Below are 19492 nucleotides of genomic sequence, written 5' to 3' on the forward strand. Positions count from 1 at the left end.
CCTGTGCTGGTGGCACATGAAAAGCACCCACTACACTCTCGTAGTGGTTGGCATTAGGAAGGGCATCCAGCTGTAGAAACTTCGCCAGATCAGATCGGAGCCTGGTGCAGCCGCTGACTCGTCAGCCCTCAGCCAAACCATCCAATCCATACCAGCATGGAAAACAGGAATTAAATGATGATAATGCTGATGATGATGATGATGATATATATATATATATATATATATATATATATATATATATATACCAAACAATTTTATACTCATTTCTCTTATATTACACAAAATATATCATTAGTTATAATTTACATAATTGTATTCTACATTCATTAGTTTCATGTTTCCGTAACAATGTCATTATGTATGAAACTTACGACTACTGATATAGCTAACTAAAGAGTTTACAAAAATTATTGAAGAGGTACCAATTTTTTAAAAATGTGCTTAGTGGGTGGAGCGGTCGCACCCCCTGCTCCCGTATTAGCTATACCACCGATAGATAGGCTGCAGGCGTAACATACGCAGTAATACTCAGGCAGGTTGTACAACGTGTCATTGAACTCTTGATCAAACCAGTTCTGCCAAACATGGTCACAATGTCAAGTAATTAGACAGCAGAATGATTAGTTAATCAATAAATCCATCATCTAATTGGTATGAGATTCCGCTTCAATTTTGGTGGGGAAACAGGTTCCATCTTTGATTATATCATCAATCTCCTGAGGATTGGTTTATTGATTCAGGCACTAGAGAGTTAGGGAAAAGATTGAGTTAAGGGAATTAACTCAAATAGACCAGTGGCATAAATTTTGATAATGCAGGTAAACGGTGAATAATGGACTGAATAATGAGGTATTTTTATTTTATTCTCTATCTTTTACTTCATTCAGTCATTAAACTGCGGCCATGCAGGAGCATCACCTTGAAGAATTTTAGTTGAATGAATTGACCCCAGCTCTTACTCTTTTTAAGCCTAGTATTTATTCTATCAGTTACATTTGCTGAATTGCTAAGTTACAGGAATGTAAACACACCAGCACCAGTTGTCAAGCAGTGAACCTGGAACTATGTGATTGGGAAGCAAGCTCCTTACTACACAGCCACCCCAGTGCCTACAAATGTTTTTTTTTAGACTAAAGATAAAAATAATTCTGAGAAAGGCGCAGCCATGTAACAGATATAAATCTCCATATAACATGTGTAGAGCCGAAACCCTTCAAATTCTTTACACTAAGGTGTCATCATCATCATTTAACACCCATTCTCCATGCTGGCATGAGTTGGATAGTTTGAACAGGAGCTGGTAAGGCCAGGAACCACAGTCTGCTTTGGAATGGTTTCTATGACTTGACACCCCACCCTAAAGCCAACCACTTTACTGAGGTGCTTTTTATATGGCACCAGCACCAATGTGTTTTACATGACACCAGCACATTGATACTTAATATGTGCCACCAGCATGGGAGCTTTTTACATGGCACCAACACCAGAGTCGCAATCACTTCTAAATAACAGCTCAGAACAGAAAACCTCTTGCAATCATTACATTCCTAAAACATTCCCATATCACAAAAGTCAATTCCTTGCTCTAACTGATCTTTCACTCTCCTTCATGGATGTGTAAACCTCAGGTTCCCTGCCCTACAATAGCATGTCCCAAGTTCCAACTTTAGTGCTTGATCTTTACATGTGACCAACACAATCTCAACCATTCTTAGTCCTCTGGTTTATAAACACATCTTAACCAGATATTGACACCACTTGATTACAACAATATGTGAACTGTACATTGAGTTTCCACTTATTGTTACAATTCAGTTTTCACTATGACCGCTTTTTTTATCCTTCACTTAAAGCGTTTTTGCCCTTTACTCAACTAATCGCTCTGAAGTACACTGTAGATGGTTTGTGTCATTAATAATGGAATTCGTCGTGACGTCATCTTGAGGGTCTCCAGCACGCATGCACAGGGTTGGAACCTTCTGGAAGGCCTGCCGAAAGGTCCCTGGTGTGCATGCACAGAAAACTAGCAGCAAAGTTCTCTTGTATCTCAGACTCGAGATGCAGCCACTGAACTACGCAGACATGTTCTCAGCAGCTCTCTGTTTGCCTCTGCTGCTGACCGGTATTTGACCAGCTCCGTTGTAGCTGGAGTCCTGTGAAGAATGCCTTCACAAAGTATGATTTACTCCGACTTTGCTGCTTCCACACCAGACCTGGCTACTGATTGCCCCAAGGTGTAAATTTTTGTACATACAAAAATAGGATTGTTTTTATGTTTGGATGTTTTCTTGTTCCGATATTTTTCCTCTAACATTTATGTAAGGACATGTGTGGCACCCTTCCAGTGCCAACCAATTTTCCGTTTTACAATTGGTGACCCTGACATGATCGGCTTAAAAAGGCATATTTTGAGATGTCCACATCTTTTGATGACACCACTGCCACGCCCACCTTTGAACCTACACATGCACCTTTGACAACACCAGCACCAACACCACCTTCATTGTCACAGCCTGCCTCAAGCAAACCTTACATTACAAGATCAGGCAGAACTGTTCACTGGCCCAAGAAACTTTCAAAAACAGTTTACATCTGACATTTATTTTTTCTCTCTTGGCCCATTTCATTCTTTTACTGAATAATAACTTTGTTTCATCAAAATATTGTTGTAGGGAATTAGTAATAATAGTAGACCCCGCCCACGTGATGAACAGAATAACCTGGTCACAATAAGTAAAGAGAACTATGTCTAGTACCAGAATACGTAGTGGGTGGAGAGAGACAATCATAACTGGTTTTGCTAAGTATACTGTATACTGAAGTGGCCATTATAACAATCCAACATTTTAAGGATTTAAACTCACAAGTATTTAAACAATTCATGAGGAATTAATAAACTCACAAAAGTTTCTGTTGTGCGAATTTTACAAAAACAAATTGTAAAATTATGGAAAATTTGTTGGCCGATTTTCTCGAGTTGTAAAAACAACAACAACAGCAACAACTACAAGAACAACAGCTGAAGCAACAACAACAAAAAATATTAAAACAGCAAATGCTGCAATTTCTGAAATCATGAGGAAAGTCAGAAAATGTGTTCTCACCAGACTATGTTGCAAATTCGGTAACAGTGTTCAAATATGAACCAGACAAAGGAGTTACCTTCGAAGCATACTACAGAAAATATGAGCAAACGAGATGAAAACACTGGAGAAAACTGGTGGCAGCAGAACATGAACGATACAATAATTATAAATTCAAATTACGATGAAAGTAAACAAGCAAAGTTTGCTTTAGAAGCGTTGAAATGTATTGAAAGCATATCAGGACAATTACACCCCCCCCCATAGGACAATTCCCCTGACAACAACTACCCCACTTGGTTAATTACCCCCTCTCCAAAATATTAAGAAGTTTTAAATCATCGTTTGTTGTCCTCAGGAGTAATTGTCCTTGGCGGGGACAGGGAAGTACTGTCCATGGGGAGTAAATGTCCTTGACTCATTGGAAGATACAGATAAGGAAGTAATTTATTCTCAAACGCAGAATAATGCTAACAGAATAGCACGAACAGGGTAAATTTTCCATATTTTGCAGAAAAATTTGCCAACGGCCAGCCATGAAACTTGAACTCGCATCCCTGTGATGCACTCCCAAGAAAACCTTCAGACATAAACTTTAACGACACAAGAGATATATCATGTAAAATTTTCAGTGGAAAATGTTCATTGTTCAACACACGGAAGTGTCTGAACATAGAGAAAAACAACGGCGAGGACTACATCACATCTGCTAGTAAAGTAAACAGGAAATGCAAGAAGTTTAAGCTGGATAAATTAACACCAGATATGTTGAAATGCCTGATTTACACAGGGACTTAACTGCAGAAGTTAGAACAAGAATTCTTGCAAAGCTGGATATATATATCTATGTACTGTAGAACAAAGATGACAAAACATCAGAACAAAGGAAAAAGAATAAATATAAGAATGGAAAGTAGAGGTGGGATGATGGTGTAATTACCAAATGCATAGGTAAAATTATGTATTGGGTAAAAAGTAGAAAAGGCATTCAAAAGAGACACAGGAAGCAACAGAAAAAGAGATTTGTGGAAAGCAAACCAAAGAAGTTGGAGGAATTGATGGAATGGTTGTACGATACGTTCCAAGTACCAATGCCACTGCAGGTGATTGAACCCAGGCATACAAGTGAAAGGAAAAGAAAACATACAGAGTTCCTGAAAATAGATGCCAAGTGCAAAAAATATTAAATTGTACAAAAAAAGCTATTGCTAAATAGAATGACATTTTGTAAGAAAATCTTAAAAGGGGAGATGTTGTAGGGAATTAGTAATAATGGTACACTCCTCCCACATGATAAATGGAATAACTTTGTCACTATAAGTAAGAAGTACATGAAGTACTAGAGTATGTAGCAAGCAGACTGAGATAATCGTGTCTTTACTGGTTTTGCTAAATATACTTTATACTGAAGTGGGCATTATAACAATCCAACATTTTAAGGATTTAAACAAATATAAAACATGCAAAAAAAGAAATGAATAACATTTGACAAATTGGGAATAACCAGCATATTACTCATCATCTTCCTTGAATGTCTGTTTTCCATGCTGGCATGGGTTGGACGGTTTGACAGGAGCTGGCAAAGGCCAGGAGCTACACTTGGTCTCGTATATATATGAGGCAGAGCTGAAATACTCCTGTTTCTGGATAAAATAAAATACAGGAGGATCAGTTAATTATGATTTTATTCAACATATTCTCCTCTTAGATTCACACACTTATTGCAGTGGTCCTTCAGTTTTTCTAAGCCCTGTAAAAGAATTCGAAACGTTGGGCCTCCAAACAAGACTTTTGCAACACCCTTTAAGCCAGCAACTTTTCAGAACCTTCTCATGTATGTGTATATATATATATATATATATATATATATATGTATACATGAGCGGGTTCTGAAAAGTTGCTGACCCCAATCCTAACCCTACACATTCCAACCCCACCTCCAAACACCATCACACTACACCATACACCACCATACCACACAATACATAACATCACATGACACATGTATAAGCACCCATAACACTCTTGGAGTGGTTGGCATTTGGAAGAGCATCCAGCTGTAGAAAACCATGCCAAATCAGACTGGAGTCTGGTGCAGCCTTCCAGCTTACCAGCCCCGGTCAACCCATCCAGCCCATGCCAGCATGGATAACGGATTATTAGTATTTTTATCATTATCATTGCCTTTGCACAGCTTCTAATGCTGGAGATGTATTACAATGCCAGCTGTTCTCGACCAGTGAACTAAGGTAACACCTCTTATTTTTCGAGCACCTTCCAGAGTATTCCAGCAGTTCCAAGCAGTGCTGTTTTCTGCAAGTGTTCCACTCTTATTGCAGCCCCTATTTGTTCCACGTACTTCTCAAGATTTTTACTCACTGTTCCCAGGGCTCTGACAATTATTGGTACTACTGCTACCTTTTTCATTGACCACAACTGCTTAACCTCCCAAGCTAACCTGTCATATCTATCAACTTTTCTTTCTTCCTTATCGCATACCTTGTTGTCAGCTGAGCATGCTATATCTATGATTCAGTATAGTTTGTTTTCTTTTTGAATTAAGACTATGTCTGGCTTCCTATCTCTATCGCATGGTCACACTGAATCATAAAATCCCATAGGATCTTTGCATTTCTATTTTCAATGATGCCTCCAGGTTTGTGGTCGTACCAATTTTTTGCTCTGTCAAGTCCATACTTGTTGCAAAGTGTCCAATGGACAGACCTGGCTATATTGTCATGACGTCTCTTATATTCCTTCTGGGGTGGTGGCGTACATTATTACTATTATTGTCGTCTGTCTTCACTTTTGAGGTCAAATACCACCAGAGTTGACTGCCTTTCCTCCTTTCAGGGTTGATAAATTAAGTACCAGTTACACACTGGACTCAATGTAATCGACCGGTCCCCTCCCCTAAAATTTCAGGCCTTGTGCCTATAGTAGAAAGTATTATTATTATTATTATTTTTATCATCATCACAACTACTACTACTACTTTACTCAAACTTAGTCATTATATCCACAAGCCAAATAAAGACATTCTTTTGTTATATTATTTTATTTTATTTCCTTTTTTTTTTGTTGATTATTTAGTTATTTTTCACCTAAATATTCAGCAATCTTCATCTCGGTGAATTAACGAACTGACCTAATTAAATGATTTGGAAGCATTTATGGCGCTTTAATACTTAGTCTTTTTCATTTCTCGTATTTCTCATGTCTAGCGTTACCTTTTTTTTATTTTTAAATTCAATTCGGTCCCAGAATCTTAGAAAAAAAAAAATGACATATGACAAATGAAAAAAAACAAAAACTTTAAAAAAACCACTTGAAAGCTTCCTAACAGGAAACTCATCTTTGGTTGTCTGTTGTGGCTTCCATATTAAATACCATTGTTTTAAAACAGCTTGTATTGTTGTTGCTGTTGTTGTTGTTGTTGTTGATGCTGCTGCTGATGTTGCTGCTGATGCTGCTGCTGCTGTTATTGGTGGCTTTACACCAGTTATTAGGATTGCTGTTGTTGCTGCTGGTGCTACTGCTGATGCTGATGGTGACTCTGTACCAGTTATTGGGATTGCTGTTGTTGTTGCTGCTGCTGATGATGCTGTTGTTGTTGGTGCTGGTGGTGCTGCTGTCATTGTTATAATGGTTATTCATGTTGCTGTTACTACTGTTGCCTCTGCTGCTGCTATTATAGTCATTGTTGTTGTTGTTATTGCTGCCTTTTTCTTCTAGAACGAATCTGTTACAGACGAAGGTATGGTTTCTGATGAAATGTTTCACAAACAAATCATTGTTTCCATCCAACATAATACAATTTCTAAACAAAACATTAATTAACAGTATCGTTTTTCCCTGAAGTCTAATTTAGTTGCAAGGTCACCAGTTCTACAGGGAGTGGACAAGGCTAATCGTTAGCGTTGACCTGCATTATTTGACCTTATCCTATTGAACCTCAGAGGAGTGACAGGCAAAGTTGATCTCTGCGGGATTTGAACTCAGGAAATAAATACCTTGTGGTATTTCTTTGAACACTCTGACATCCTAAAATAAATGTGTTTCCACTGTTTTTTTTTAAAGATGGCTCAGATTCAAAGAAGGCTTGGCTGCTATATTTAGCAAATAAAATGTTTAGACAGAAACTCTCATAGAGGACTCCTTAAATCATCATCGCTGTCATCATCATCATTTAATGGACATTAGATGATGATGACAATGAAGGTTCATGGGGTCTTTATTTCAAAAAAGTTGTATAAAGATGGATGTTTAGCTGCTACAAAGAGCAGATCAAGTAAAAAAGGGTAAAGGATAAAAACCCCATTCGGTCATGAATGAGCGTGGGATTACACCTAGAAAGTTACCCTTTGAGGTACAAGTCTGGGCAACGTTGTTTATCAAAGACCAGCAGTCGTCCTCACATACCAGCCTCCCCTCTCCACACCACTGATGTTATCCAAAGGAAAGGCAAAGGTTGATACAGCTTAACACCAGTGACATCGCAACTCATTTATACAGCTGAGTGAACTGGAGCAACGTGAAATAAAGTGTCTTGCTCAAGAACACAACACACAAACCAGTCTGGGAATCGAACTCACTACCTCATGATTGTGATCCCAACGCTCTAACCACTGAACCACATGCCTTCTGCAGCAAATCCATATCTCTATACATACCAAAGCAAGTAATTTCAATGGCAGATGAGTGTGTGGTGCTGAAGAGCAGAAATGACCTCAAAATCTTGACATGTGTCGTCACTCTCTTTCACTTCTGAAGCATATTTCATTTTGACTCGCTTTCAGGTACGCTATGTTTTTAAACAAATACATCTATAAAGAGACCTACACTGGATGAAGTACTGCAGCTTCACATGCCAGACATAAAGCTTAGCAGTATTTTATCTGTCTTCACATTCTGAGTTCAAATTCTGCTGAGGCCAACTTTGTTTTTTCATCCTTTCAAGGGCAATAAAATAAGTACCAGTTGAGCATTGAGGTCAATGTAATGAACTCCCCAGAACTTGTTAGCCTTCTGTCTTAATTTGAAATCATTATTATTGAGTGAGAGAGCAGTGCATGCCATCAAAGTGACACTGGGGTAAAATATACGAAGCCCAGTATACCCATCATGACTACCCCTCTGATAAGGGTACACCAGGCACATGCATCACAACCATATGTGCGTGACATGGTGATCTCATATCAAGATAAACAGCGCATGACCTTGCAGGTGGGGCCAAGTTAGAATTTTCTTCAGGTCAAGTAGCCCATTCCGCTCAAAAGGTCTCTGAATAAGGTTTGTTTAAGGATGTTGAGCAAAACACCCATGTTTACAAAGGTGAATTATTCAACCCACAAAGAATTCCTCTCAACACATGGCTATGATGCTCCTCCACCACTTCTGCTCGTGATCAGAGATGTACGTATCGTCAACCACCAAGGGACATGCTCAACTGGTTAAGGTCAAACAACTTACAAGCAAATCTGTGCTATTAAGCAGAATATTTGCTGTAGCCCATCTTTTATACCATGACAAAACAATGTACATGATAACACTTCCAATCAATTAAGTTATTATTATTATTATTATTTACCTTTAATATGTATGTTTGTTAGAATCACTCACCAAGACACACCCAGTGTCCTAGAGCAAGTGAAGCATAAGAGATGTTACAGTATGACTAAAAGCTTGGGGAGGGCAAAATCCCTTTTATCTTTTCAGGGTCAATGAAATAAGTATCAGTTGAGTACTGGAGTCAATGTAATTGGCTAGTCCCCTCCCCCAAATCTCAAGCCTTGTGCCTAGAGTAGAAAGGATTATTATTATTATAATCGTCATCGTCGTCATTATTGCTAGGACTGACATCTCACCAAACACTGTGTCTTTGGAGTCGTGTCAATTAGAGTTGGCTTTTTTGTTTGTTTGTTTCTTTCTCTCTTTCCCCCCTCAAGAACTTTCTGCAACAGCAACTGGGGCTTTGTAAGTTAGAAAACAGTGTTCTTTGTCCATGTCGGAATGTGAAAGAAAGAGAGAGACAAAGACAGAAACAGCGAGGGCGAGGGGGAGGGGGTGGGAAGAGAGGTGTTAATAACCTTACATCATTTATATACAACTAATTAATAATAAGCCGTACATTAACTTAGTAAAATAGAATAAAGTGCCTTTGAACAGAGAAATATTTATTTCCAAATTCAAAAGTTCTACTTGGGAACAATCATTTTATTGTTATTCCTTCCTAATATTAATTTCGTTTTTTTTTTTTATTAATAATATTTTCACACTTCGAACAAAATAGAAAGCTTTCTGTTGTAATCAGCCAGCAATTACACACACGCACACCCATGTGCATACATGCACACACACACACACACACACACACACACACACACACACGAGCATATATCATTGCTGCCGTTGTCGTCATCATCATCATTGTTCTCGTCATCGTTGTCGTCATTTCATTTCCATTTTCACCACCTTCTTGGATATATACATATGCGTATATATATATATATATATATATATATATATATATATATATATATATATATATGTATATATATGTGTGTGTGTGTGTGTGTGTGTGTGTGTGTGTAGATATGTGTGTGTGTGTGTGTGTAGATATATGTATGTATGTATATATCTTTGTATGTATGTATATATCTTTGTATGTATGTATATATCTTTGTATATATGTATATATATATATATATATATATATGTATGTATATATATATATTTTATTTATATGTATATATATATGTATGTATATATATATATTTTATTTATATGTATATATATATGTATATATATAATATATATATATATATTTATGTATAATATATATATGTATGCACACACACACACACACACATATATTGGAGCTTGGGGCAGCCCACTGGCTTGCTAGACCTCAGTCAAACCCTCCAACCCATATGCCAGAATGGAAAGCGGACATTAAACAATGATGATGACATATATATATATATATATATATATATATATATATATATATATATAGACAGGAGTGGCTGTGTGGTAAGTAGCTTGCTTACCAACCACATAGTTCCTGGTTCAGTTCAACTGCGTGGCCTTTTAGGCAAGTGTCTTCTACTATAGCCTCAGGTCGACCAAAGCCTTGTGAGTGGATTTGGTAGGCGGAAGCTGAAAGAAACCTGTCATATATATATATATATATATATGGGGGTGGGGAGTGTTTATCCCTTCACCATTGCTTGACAACCAATGCTGGTGTGTTTACATCCCTGTGTTTTAGCGGTTTGGCAAGAGAGACTGATAGAATAAGTATTACGCTTACAAAGAATAAGTCCTTGGGTCGATTTGTTCGACTAAAGGTGGTGCTCCAGCATGGCCGCATTCAAATGACGGAAGCAAGTAAAAAGATAAAAGATTATATAAATCAGAAATGGAAAAACAAAACAAAACAAATTTAATTTAAATATTTTATACAAACAAATGACACATCTCTTAAATTACGGCTGTTTCTACTTCAGTCATAAACAAAGGTTTTCAAGAATAATCAAATTCGTTTAAATATGTAATGATACTTCATTTTATTAATGAAGCAGAAACAGCTGTAATTTAAGAGATGTTTCGCTTCATCATCATCATCATTTAACGTCTGCTTTCTATGCTAGCATGGGTTGGACGATTTGATTGAGGACTGGCAAGCCAGATGGCTACACCAGGCTCCAATCTGATTTGGCAGAGTTTCTACAGCTGGATGCCCTTCCTAACGCCAACCACTCCAAGAGTGTAGTGGGTGCTTTTACATGCCACCGGCACGAAGGCCAGTCAGGAGGTACTGGCAACGGCTGCGCTTGAAATGGTGTATTTTACATGCCACCTGCACAGGAGCCAGTCCAGTGGTACTGGCAACAAACTCACTCGAATGTCTTTTCATGTGCCAGGAAGGCAACGGTAAGAATTTATAATTGTTCAATTTATTGTTTTGTTTTTCCATTCCTGATTTATATTTATATATTAATAAACTGTGTTTATTATATTTTATTGACATTTTGAAGTAACATTGTTATTGATACAGGTAACATAAACCTGTAAATTCTTCGGATATTTAATATCCCTTATGTGTATTTACACCCATCATATATATATGTATATACATATATATATGATGGGCTTCTTTCATTTTTCTGTCTCGCAGATCCAACCACAGGGCTTTGGCCAGCCTGTGGCTAAAGTAAAAGTACTTGCTTGAGGTGCCATGCTGCGGGACTGAACCTGAAACCATGAGAGCAAACTCCATACCAGAAAGCCATGTTTATATATATTCTCTGTGTGTGTGTGTGTGTGTGTGTGTGTACACACCAAATTGAGTCAAATCTTTTGATTTTCACTGATGACTTTTGGCAACCTGTCTCTCCATGTTTTATCATTAATTTGATACAACTCGTTGTGCATTCGTTACTGAATTGTTTATTCTTTATTTTACAGCTTTTATAATTAAGTTGTGGAAAATGGCAATTAGAGCCATTTCATGCCACCAGTTGAGAAAGAGACTAAGTGCAAAGAAGACAGTGGCAAAAGAAATTAATGATGTGGAAGGGCCCAGGAATTGTCAACAAACATGTGGCACAAAACTGGTTCTGACATTTCAAGGAAGTTCAAACCAGCCTTGAAGATAAACCAATGTCAGAGAGGCCTTCTGTTGTGGAAGATGAAACCTTACATGAAATGCTTGTACCACAGCCAAGCACAGGCACTTGTGCATCATCATCAGAATTTATTTCTTCACAAAGCACCCTCAATTGATGCTGTGAACAGACATCGTTGAGAAGCTTCTCATCAACTGACCAATGACCAGACTTGATATGTGAACATTGGCTGGCAAATCCTCAAGATGCCAGTCTTTGGCATTGAATTGTAACTGGATATAAAAAAGAGATCTTTGTTTATCGTAAGAAGAGAAACCATTGTCTTCATTCTGGTCAGGCTTCAGAACCTGTTGTCAAACAAGGATGGTTTGAACAGAAGGTCATTTTGTATGGTTGGTGAATATCTATGAAATGTTATACTTTGAGCTTGTCCCAGATGGTTATGTTGTGATTCTTAACCATTATGCTCAACAACTGCAGCAAGTATATGATGCTTTGGCAGCTCTCTATTTGGCATTGGTCAATCAAAGACACACACTCATACAGCATGACAATGCCCCAGCACACACTGCCAATGTGACCGAGTGCAAACTCAAGGAACATGAAGGGCTTAAAGTGCTGCCTCACCCAGCCTACGGTCCAGACCTTGCACCATCAGGTTTCCACCTTCTCTGAGCCACGGCTCATTTCCTGTACCCATTTACAATGAGGTTGAAAATGGATAGAGGGAGATTCTTTGCCTCTAAACCAGCCAAATGGTATAAAGCATGGAATTCACTTTCTGGCACAATGGCAACAGACAGTAGAATATGATGGAATGTGTATTTTAATCATTAAACACTTTACTTATTGAATTTGTTTGAAGTATTAAAGCTTGAAATAGGAAAAAAAAACTTCTGACCCAACCTGATATATACATATATATATTTCTACTCTAGGCACAAAACCCAAAATTCTAGGAGAGGAGTGTCAGTCGATTAGATTGACCCTAGTACTTAATTTATTGACCCCAAAAGGATGAAAGGCAAAGTCGACCTCAGAGGAATTTGAACTCAGAACATAAAGCATTTCGCCCAGTGTGTTAACATTTCTGCCAACTCACGACCTTCTGGTATATATATATGTATATATATATATATATATATATATATATATATATATATATATATATATATACCATAATTCATACACACACACACACACACACACAGATTCACTGTATGTGTCCCAGTATTCAAATAAGCACATATTTTTTCCTGTTGAAAGAGGTGACTGAAAAGGTTGGCATGAAGAATGGGCATCCAACCTTAAAAAAGGAAACCATGAGGAATATGATTAAACTGTCACAGAGCCAACAAGGATAACCACAGCTTTAGCAGGGAAATGCCTTTAAAATGGTCTGTTCTACATATATATATATATATATATATATATATATATATATATATACATATATATGTGTGTGTGTGTGTGTATATGTGTGTGTGTGTATATGTATATATGTATGTATGTGTGTATATATATATATATATATATATATATATATATATATATATACACATACATACATACATACATACATACATACATATATTGTTGGGGTGTATATACTTATCCAGTATATGGAAGTGAGACAGTATTTAATTAAAATACCTATCTATGTGTCATACATAATGTTGATGAGTCAGTTGCTGTACTAAATGGCCAAGCAACAGTGTATATACATTAAGTATGGTGTATAGATGGCTATTTTAACTTAATACTGCCTCTGTTACATATACCATTTTTTTAATCAGCCATAACATCAGTAAATGTTTTATACACTTTTCCTATATTAAAGACTACGAATTCATTTTGATTTTCAATAGATTTCATGAAGCAAAAAAAAAGATGGAAAGCAAGCATTTAAATTTATGATGCTTTCTTATTTTGGCAGGAGGCCAGCTATTTTGAGGGGAGGGGGAAGTCAATTACATCAACCCTAGTGCTTAACTGGTACTTATTTTATCAACGCTGAAAGAATGAAAAGCAAAGTTGACCTCAGCAGAACTGAACTCAGAAAAAAAAAATGGACGAAATACAAAAGAACATTAAAGCAGAGACAAACCTCATAAAGTTAAAGAAGTCTTTGGACAAATTCCTTCAAAAAATCCTGGATAAACCTCCTACACCCGGATATGACTCTGTAAACAATAATTCTCTGCTTGAGTGTCCAATTCCTGATTTGAATGACTTCGCCAGGTGGTGCTATTAAGTTAGACATGGCCTGGGCCAATACTCACTGAGACTTATCCATATATATATATATAGGGTGTCCATAAATTACAGACATCACTAAATATATCCCCAATGGTTGTTATATTTTCTGATAACATAATAGGTTAGATAAGATGATGTCTATATTACAATCACCAATAATATGTTGTGCATGTATAGTAATATTACGATCATGAAATTAGCATTAGCTTATCTCGCTCTTTCTCACAGAACCCCTAAGAACCTTTTGCGGAACCCTAGTGATCCAGGGAAACCCAGTTGAGAAACGCTGACTTAGAACATATGAAACAAGGGGTAACTAAAACTCTGAAAATGAGTATGGACATTTAGGTCAAACTTATGAAAGTGCTTTAAGCAAATGGTTAAAGAGAAGACTACAGAATGTGAAAGCCAGCCAGAGGCCTTCTGCACATTGAGAAATACCCGGTAGAGAAGCTTAACCTTAACTAAAAAGTTCTGGTGAAAGAGAGCATTTGTGGTACCCTGACCAGGCACAAATCTGAATGACATTGCATCTAAACTAATTCTCTTCGTAATCCGAAGGAAGACTTTTTACCCATCGGTTTGATCCATCTGTAGATGTTTCTTTCTAGAGCATCTCGTTTGCCATTGAGCTAGTTTGTGAATTATATGACACCTCCCTGTACTACATGGTGGACTTATGTCATTGGCTAGCATAAGTCCTACTTTGTGAGATATTTTCAGTATGGCCATGTGGTAGGAAGTTTACTTCTAAACCATGTGGTTCCAGAATCAGTCCCTTTGCATAGCACCACATGGTACTGAACCAAGGGTCAGTCCCTTTGTGTAACACCTCTTTCAAGTGCCTTCTACCATAGCCCCAGGCTGATCAGAACCTTATGACAGGATTTGATTGATGGAAACTGAAAAAAATCCTATCGTATGTGTGTGTGTGTATGTACGTGTACGTGTGTGTGTCTTTATGCTTGTGTTTTCTCACCACCACTTCTTGACAACCGGTGTTGGTTTGATTACAACCCTGTAATCTAGCAGTTCACAAAAAGAGACCAATAGAACAAGTCCCAAACTTTTAAAGAAAAAAAAAAACGAAGTTCTGAGGTCAATTTGTTCGCCTTTCAAGGTTGCGCCCCAGACTGGCCACGCTCCAATGACTGAAACAAGAAAAAGATGAAAGATCTCTCTGACTATCCTTTGATGCATCTGCAACTTCCTTGTCTTCATATCCTTGATTGCCACTTCAATACTATGACTGTTTACTTCAACAGCCATTCCCTCTGTTGGATATTCCTGAAGGAGTTCCTATTCCTCCTACTTCTACACTTACTCACCTCTTCTTGAATCATTCTTAAGCATCTTCTCATTGACAGTGACTAAAAGTGACCAACAGCCATTTCAAAAACATTTTTACTCCAATGATGTCTTGATCTACTCTGGACCGGAGCAATGTGAAATGAAGTGTTTTGCTCAAGAATACAACACGTCACCCAGTCCAGGAATCAAAACCACAATCTTACAATCATGAATCCATCTCACTGACCACTAAGCCACATCGGCCCCAATACACAGCTCACAACCCTGAACACTTCACACCTCTGATCCTCTCAGCACAAATCAGTGACTAAACCACCTGATTTTTGTTTTCCCTCTCTTTTTACATTCACTTAACGTCTTCTTTTTTTTCTACGCGATTGTCATGTCTTTTCAGTTTTTGTGACTCTATATCTACAATACTATTTCATCACCAGGTTATCTTGCATCAGACAGGAACCCCTTGCTCCAGCCACAAATCTCATCTGTAAACACCTCGCAACTAGTTGACTCCGGGAAACTTCAAGTTGTCCTCCAAGTCAAGGATCAACAACCACCCAGCCATTAAATCATTTGGCACCAGACCACACAGAATGAATAAATTTTAAAGTTTTCCTTCTGTTTTATTGACAACTGCAGTCTGCAGAGTGGTTTTTGCATTATATATGTATTCCATGTATAATACATATGTATTATGTAATATATATGTATTATATGTAATATATATGTATCATCATCATCATCATTGTTGTCATTGTCATTTAACGTCTGCTTTCCATGCTGGCATGGGTTGGACAGTTTAAATGAGGACTAGCAAGCCAGGAGGCTGCACCAGGCTCCAATCTGTTCTGGCAAGGATTCTACAGCTGGATGCCCTTCCTAGTGCCACCAGCATGGGGGCTAGTCAGATAGCACTAACAATGATCATGCTCGAATGGTGCATTTTATGTGCCACTGGCACAAGAGCCTGTCAGGTGACACTGGCATCAACCACGTTTGAATGGTGCTTTTTATGTGCCACCAGCTAGGGAGCCAGTCAGGCGGCACTGGCTTTGACCAAGCTCAAATGGTGCTTTTTACATGCCACGCATTGTATGAAATACATATATATTATGTAATATATATGTAATATAAATATGAATGTATTATGTATGTATCATATTATATAATATATATGTATTATATACATAATAATTAAATTATATAAGGCAAAAGTTGGCAGAATGGTTAGCACGCCATGCATAATGCTTAGCAGCTTTCCTCTGTCTTTATGTTTTGAGGTCAATAAGTACCAGTTAAACACTGAGGTTGATGAAATTGACTTAGTCCCTCCTCTGAAATTGCTGGCCTTGTGCCCAAATTTGAAATCAACAATTAAATTATATACTCCATTCTTGTCTGTACGATAGGATATACACATTTAATGCTTCCAGAAACAAAGAAAAAAGTTTGTTACATATGTTGTTGCATTTCAAAAGAAGCTATGTATTAAGCATTTAATGTGACAGAAATTGTTGTCAGTGGGCAGTTTAGCTTAATCAGTAGAGTGCTCGATCGGTACCTGAGAGGTGTGGGTTCGTGTCCCATGGCTGTCTACTGACAACTTTTTCCATCTAATAAGGGTAAAGTACCCAACCTTTCTGCTGTTTTCATGGCTATACTGCACTCAAAATATTACTTTCTTGTCTGTAAAATACGAAACACATTCAATGCTTCCAAAAACGAAACAAAAAGTTGGTTTACATATATATTTATGCATTTTGTTGTGTTTTGGTTCTGCATGTGATCCCCTGATCTGTGGAACAATTGTGTCACATGAAACCAACCCATATAACCTATGGACTGCTACTCTTTGTTATCAGTCCTTATCTCCTCTCTCATGTTACCAAAAAGTTCTCTAAACATCTATTTCATAGAAGGAAAATTCAGTTCCTACATCGTCCTTCTCCTGTCTATTGTTTGTATCTCAGTGAATCAATAATTACTCAAAAGTTAGTATTCTGAAGTGGTATATTCTTTCCCAGAGAAAGACTTTGTATAAACAACCATTTGTCTATCCGGTTTTCTAGTGACGATAAGATCTGTTTGGTGAGAGTGTTTGTCTGATTGGTCCATGTCCAAGTGGCTGTTGATTGGTTTCCTGAAGATCATGCTGCAGATGGTCACTTCATTTCCTTCTCAGAATTTCAGGAATCATTTTCAGAACTATATCTATAGCCGCCATGTATGGCTAAGTAGCCTTCATGACACTGCCCGGCATGTCCATCGAAGTCACCAACAAAAACAAGGATGTTGCTGTCACTTGTTGTAAAGGATGTTCAGAAAAAGGCCTCGTAGAACCCAACCTGTTTATTGGTTAGTCTTAATTGCTGTAGGTTAACAGAGATAATAATCACCATTGTATAATTAGTCTAAATTTAATTTATCTTTTTTCATTTATTCGTTTCAGTCATTAGAATCTGGCCATGCTGGAGCACTGCCTTGAAGAGTTTTTAATTGAAGGTTTCGACTTCAGGACTTCTTTTTTATACCTGGAATTATATCGATTTCTTTTGCCAAACCGCTAAGTTACAAGGATTTAGACACACCGACACTGAATGTCAAGCAGTGGTAGGGGACAAACACAGACACAAACACACACATTATATCTATCTATCTATGTATATATATACAAAGGGCTTCTTTCAGTTTCTGTCTACCAAATCCACTCACAAAGCTATGGTCGACCCAAGGCTATAGTAGAAGACACTTGCCCAAAGTGCCACGCATTGGGATAGAAACTGGAACCATGTGATTGAAAAGAAAACATCTTACGACATAGCCACACCTATATATATATATATATATATATATAAATAGAGTTATTAATATTTCTAAGTCTCTCTAAAGGAGACTACGGCAGCGGTACTGGAAATTAATAGTTATCGCCAAGCCAACATGGCAGTCCCAAAATTAGGACGAAAGCTGCCGTGAATTAGCTCCAAGAAGCCATCGCCTCTAGCTAGCTATGTGACACACGAAACCTGTGTCCTTTATAACCTTCATACTAAGTATGTCTACCCGCTTGAAATAGCAATCAAAACTCTTATTAAATCGCCAAAATACACTGATGATAGTTACAGAAATCAAAACGAAGGCATATCAGCTTAAGACAATCTACTAACATACATTTAAGTATTTGGATAATAACAGAATAAATGATACCTTTGCAAATTAATTTTTCGTAAATTGTTTGCTATTTGTATCGAGATTTATATATATACACATTGGGTCAAGTCAAATAATTTCTGTTTTTTCGAACTTCAGATGTTTAAAACTGGAATGAAGACTACTGTTCTTAAAAGAGTCTCATCTGTGATTCATCTCAAACAGTGAAAGCATGCATGTCATTGTATAAGATTAAAGTGCATATTCGACATCTGATGTAGGAGTGTAAGAATGGAAAAAATACCATAGAAACAGCAAAGAAAATATGCAGTGTTTACGACCAAGGTGTCATTACAGACCAGCAAGTGCAAAATTGGTTTTCAAAGTTTTGTTCTGAAGTGCACAATAGCACATTTACAAGGGTGATGCTTGTGGCAGGTCTTCCAAATCCCTCATCGTCTTCCAGAGATATTCTTCTGCTTTTGAAATGTCCATGTCACTCAAAACATTGTGTACGACCCATTGCTTCACTGCTGTAGGCTCATTGAAGTCACTGTAGAAGACTACCCGAGTTTAACACAAAATCTCACATTCCTGTCCATAGCAAAACCACAGACTACAGCAGACACACCTGATCAGAAAAACACAAATTTCACAACTTACAAAGTAACCACAGTGATGTCACTTGGCACACTACCTCATGAAGGTCAATGCGCACTCAACCATCTGCTGGCACACTAAAGAACTAGTCTGGGAAGGATGAAAGGCAAAGTCAACCTCGACGGAATTTGAACTCAGAATGTAAAGACGGACGAAATAACGATTCTGTCAGCTCCCTGCCTTCAATGATAATAATAATCCTTTCTATTAAAGGCACAAGGCCTGACATTTTAGGAGAGGGAGATAGTCGATCACCAGTACTTGACTGGTATTTAATGTATCAACCCTGAAAGGCAAAGTCAACCTCAGCGGAATTTGAACTCAGAACATAGCAACCGACTAAATACCGCTAAGCATTTCGTCCGGCATGCTAACGTTTCTGCCACCTTAACTTAAATT

The sequence above is a fragment of the Octopus bimaculoides genome, chromosome 15 (assembly GCF_046866305.1).
Source record: "Octopus bimaculoides isolate indiv1 chromosome 15, ASM4686630v1, whole genome shotgun sequence".
Classification (NCBI taxonomy): Eukaryota; Metazoa; Mollusca; class Cephalopoda; order Octopoda; family Octopodidae; genus Octopus; species Octopus bimaculoides.